We start from the raw sequence: 4,931 nt of genomic DNA, 5'->3' as shown, positions 1-4,931 counted from the left end.
GGAAAGATTGAAGGCAGGAGAAGAAGGGGACAACAGAGGATGAGATAGTTGGAGGGCATCACCGACTCAATGAGTTTGAGCAAGCTCTGGGAGATGATGAAGGACAGGGAGGCCTGGTGCACTGCAGTCCATGGGGTTGCAAAGAGTTGGACGTGACTGAGTGACTGAACAACAACAAATGTTTACATGGGTATCTATACTTACAAGAATTCATCAAACTGCACACTGAATTTTTTTTCTTTACATTACACCTGAATGTTTAAAAAATATTTGTGGTTTTAGAGAGACATACTGAAATATTATAGATGAAGTACTATGCATATCTGTTTCAGATAATCAAGTAGGGGTTGAGAGGAATGGACCACTTTGTAGATGGGACAATATCAGCTATAAATTGATGCTTGAAACAGTGATGCATACGGTAGTGAGCATTATGAAATGTTGTGTATTTATAAAAGCTTAAAATTAAGAGAAATAAAGTACATAGCACATGGCTTGGCACAGAATAAGCACCTCAAAATATATGTTTATTAAATTTTTTTAAACACTTTTGGACATTTCAAAGAACTTAGGAGACTAGTTCTGATTGGGGCTGATGCCTTCAATCTTTCCCAACATCAAGTTCTTTTACAATGAGTCAGATCTTCACATCAGATGGCCAAAGTATTGGAGCTTCAGCATCAGTCCTTCTGGTGAATATTCAGCATTGATTTCCTTTAGGATTGACTGATTGGTTCTCCTTGCTGTCCAAGGAACTCTCAAGAGTCTTCTCTAGCACCGCAGTTCAATACTATGAATCATATTCTCCTTGTCCTGAATCCCTGATCTGACAAACATTAGTTGTTTCCAAGAGGTGATCAATGAACTTAACAATAAAGAGTTGACTCATTGGAAAAGACTCTGATCCTGAGAAAGATAGAGGGCAGGAGGAAAGTGGGCAGCAGAAGATGAGATGGTTGGATGGTATCACCGACTCAATGGACATGAGTTTGAGCAAACTCTGGGAGATAGTGAAGGACAGGAAAGCCTGGCATGCTGCAGTTCATGGGGTCACAAAGAGTTGGACATGATTTAGTGACTGAATGATAACAACCTGAGGGTGAGGGCATGGATGAGTCCAATAAAGGAAGTGTGAGAAAATTGGGCAAAGGTGCAAAAATGCTGTGGAAAAACATGAGTCACCAGAAAATCAGAGGTTTTGTAGCAGAATGAACTGGAGTAAATGCTGTGGAAAATTGAAACAATGAGTTGCCAAAAAGCTTTGCCTGTGTTAAAAAGAGCTTCGCAAGTTTCCTGAACTCATTTCAACCTGCTGCTCTTACTAACCCCTCAAATAGGAGTGTTGCTCTAAGAAGCCACATGGTTTAAATATGCAGATTTTCATTATCTATGTTAATTTATCTATATTTAACAGCTCAACTCTTTTTAAAAAGGAAAATAAGAGTTATGCTAGTAGGCCCAACATTTATATTTTCATTCAATAGCTCTTTTAATTTTTATTTCACAGATTGATTTTATTTATTCATCATCAGTCTTCTATTAAAAAGATGTATTATATTTTGTAGTTTAAGCTTGCTGTGAGCATTTTTACTATGTATTACTTATACTGATTTTAATACATGTAGGTTTTTCTTGAGGTGTTACTTGAAAATAACTTATTGAAAGTGTTTCTCTGGTAAGGCTTCCCTAAGTTAAAAACAAAATTTTGGTCAAACACATAGAATTTGAATTCTGGATCTGCTACTAACCAGTTTGGTTAATCTGGTCTTTTAATATAAATATAGCATGAGACACATGTGCAATTTAGAATTTTCTAGTAGCCATATTATAAAATAAAAATGAAATTTTTAATAAAGCCAGGATGTACTCAGTTGTGTCTGACTCTTTGTGACTCTACAGACTATAAGCCACTAGGTTCCTGTGTCCGTGGGATTTTCCAAGCAAGAATACTGGAGTGGATTGCGATTTCCTCCTCCAGGGGATCTTCCCAACCCAGGGATCAAATGTGCATCTCCTGCATCTACTCATTGGCAAATGGATTCATCACCACTGAGCCACTTGGTAATCTTAAATCCAGTGCATCAAAATATTATTTCAACTTGATGTCAATATAAAATTATTTTTGAGATATGTCACAATTAATTTCCTTGAAATGTGATTGATGTCTTATTTAACCTGCTTGTTTCTCAAGGTGTAAATTGTGAAAGTTAATAAATGCAATTTCAACTAATATAGGGTCAAGAGGCCTGAATGGGGTCTCTTATGCCCTAGGACAGCAGCAGAGCCTAACAGGAAGAAGGACTTCCTCTTTGTCCTTGGTGAGAGTTCAGCCTATGAGAGATTGTCACAACTCAGCCAATGCAAAGTCATATACTCTTTGTTTACTACGGCCCTTCCAACTTCCTTTCCCCACTTTAAAAGAGTCCTCATTCTTGTGTGAGGACTTCTATATGGCTCACCATAGAAACAGACTACAAATAACAATTCTTTTTGATCTTGAATAAACACTTTGTTTGTTTTTTTTTCCCTGCAGGAGAAGTAACTGGCAATCTTTTTAAGTAAGCAAAACGAAGAGATTCAGCACAGGAGGCAGTGAGCCCAATCATACCTTTTTTAATAGTCACTGATTCTTTTACTGATGGCTTAACAAAGCTGAAAGTACATGGAAGTCCCTCTTCTAATCATTTTCTTACCAGCCAATGCATACTGTTAAAGATTAATGTATAGAGACAAATACTTATGTGTTGGATTGGCCCAAAAGTTCATTCAGAGTTTTCTGTGAGATGTTATGGAAAAACTTGAAAGAACTTTTTTGGCCAATCTAATATATAAATAATCTTTTTCCTCAAAAATTCACACGGAAAAATTGTTAGCACTTTAATTTCACAAGTTTTCTGTTAGTCTGGAATTTTTAGAGTATTCAATATTGTAGGAGACTATTTTTATTACTCAGTTTCTACCTTAAGATATTATCATTTGTAATAGTTTCTTTTGTTAACTTAAAAATAATATTTTTATTGTTGCTCCTTGATGGTTATGTTTTTTTTTTAATGCCCTGGTCATGTATCCCTTCTAAACTATAAAAATGTAAAGGCAATACATTTTTAGCTTTTCTATTTAATACTTGAAATGGTATCAAAAAACTATCTTGAAATCTAGAAAAAGGGAAAAACAATCATACAACCACCCTGTTCAAAATGCATAATGAACTTGTAGGTTTTCCTTCTTTCATTTCATTGTTAGGCCTTTGGTAGTCTTGTCAGTGTGTAACATCATTCTTCTGTTTCCCAGAAATGTATAATACTGTCTTTTTAAGAGAGCTGCCTGAAACAGTTTCCATACCAGGAAAGAAATGACTCAAAAGCTTAAAATACATACTTAGGAACAAATGATCTTTTTATGAAAAATTTATTTCTTTACATTAGCAAATTCCATTAGATCTTAAGAATAATGCAATTCTTTTGATTGCATCACCAAAGGCTTGTTTAACTTGCTTGTTTCTCAAGGTGTAAATGAAGGGGTTCAGCATATGAGCAACTGAAGTAGTGAGCATTGTAACACCCTTATTAATACGTGAGTCCTTATTAATAGCTGAGTCCTTTGCTGAAGGCTTAACATAGATGAAAATACTGCTTCCATAGGTGACGGAGACCACAATCAAATGGGAAGAACATGTGAAAAATGCCTTTTTCCTTTGCTGGGCAGAAGAGAATTGTAAAATGGTCTTGATGATGTGTACATATGATAGAACAACACACAGGAGGGTCATGATAAAGGTCAACACTGCACAGACTATGATCATTTGCTTCATAAGCCACATTTCTCAGCATGAGATTTTTAGAAGGGGGACTGCATCACAGAAAAAATGGTCAATAACATTGGTGTCACAGGAATTCCAGATGCAGGCGCAGGCTAAGTGGAGGGATTATGATCAACAAGCCAGACATCCAGCAACAAAGGATGAGTCTTCTACAGACCATGTTGTTCATGATAGTCACATGATGCAGGGGATTACAGATGGCCACGTATCAATTATAGGACATGGTAGCCAGGAGAAAAAATTCACTTACACCAAAAAGATCAGCAAAAAATATTTGACTGATACAGTTATTATATGCTATTGTCTTGTCACCTGGAATTATCTGGGAATACAAGCAGATATAAATGAGATTTCTAAGAAGAAGAAATTTTGCAGGAAAAAGTACACAGCAGTTTTCAGGTGAGAGTCTATGAAGATGAGGGAGATGATTGTCAGGTTTCCAGTTACACTCAACATGTAAGTGAGAAATAAAAAGGTGAAAATCACAATGTTCAGCTGTGGATCATCAGTAATCCCAGCAGGATAAAAGTTGTTACTGTGTGGTTTCTCATCACTGAATCCTGACTTCTACTCAATCTGCATTTATAATTCAGAAATATTTGATATGCATAGAGTGGTTATTAATGAAGGCAAAACCATGCAAACAAACTCACAGGCATTAAAAATTCTTGTTCACAAATATTTTCAGTACGCTGGTATCCTGGTTCCACAATTGTGTATTATTGATCATTTCAGGGGAGATTAAAAAATCAGAATTTCTTTATTTATATCATACTATGAAATATTATTGGTGCTTTTCCTCATTACATTTTATGTTTTGTTTCCACTTTATATTTTGTCTATATCTTGGATTTGATTTTCCCTTTATATTTGGATTTAGCTGCTAATGTTTTGTGAGAGTAAGAGTTTTTTCTTGTTTACAGACTGACTCATAAAGCTGAATTTTAAACTTTCATTTTTACCTTCATGTGTTTCCTTAAAATTTTGTTATTGAAACAGTTGATCACAACTAGTTTGTCTCACTAAATGCTTTCCACATCCAGTACTGAATATGTTGAGCTCTAGGATTACAATTTTAAAAGTCTATGTTTCCTTTAAACAACTTCTTTCA

General features: G+C 35.3%; 1 pseudogene; it reads right to left on the bottom strand.

Annotated features, from left to right (window-relative positions):
• Positions 1 to 866: 866 nt before the first annotated feature.
• On the bottom strand, positions 867 to 4,371 carry LOC110152726 (olfactory receptor 6C2-like; annotated as a pseudogene).
• Between the last annotated feature and the right edge of the window lie 560 nt (positions 4,372 to 4,931).

This window comes from Odocoileus virginianus, unplaced genomic scaffold, assembly GCF_023699985.2.
Source record: "Odocoileus virginianus isolate 20LAN1187 ecotype Illinois unplaced genomic scaffold, Ovbor_1.2 Unplaced_Scaffold_21, whole genome shotgun sequence".
Taxonomy (NCBI): Eukaryota; Metazoa; Chordata; class Mammalia; order Artiodactyla; family Cervidae; genus Odocoileus; species Odocoileus virginianus.
This window is presented reverse-complemented; position numbering and strand designations above follow the sequence as displayed.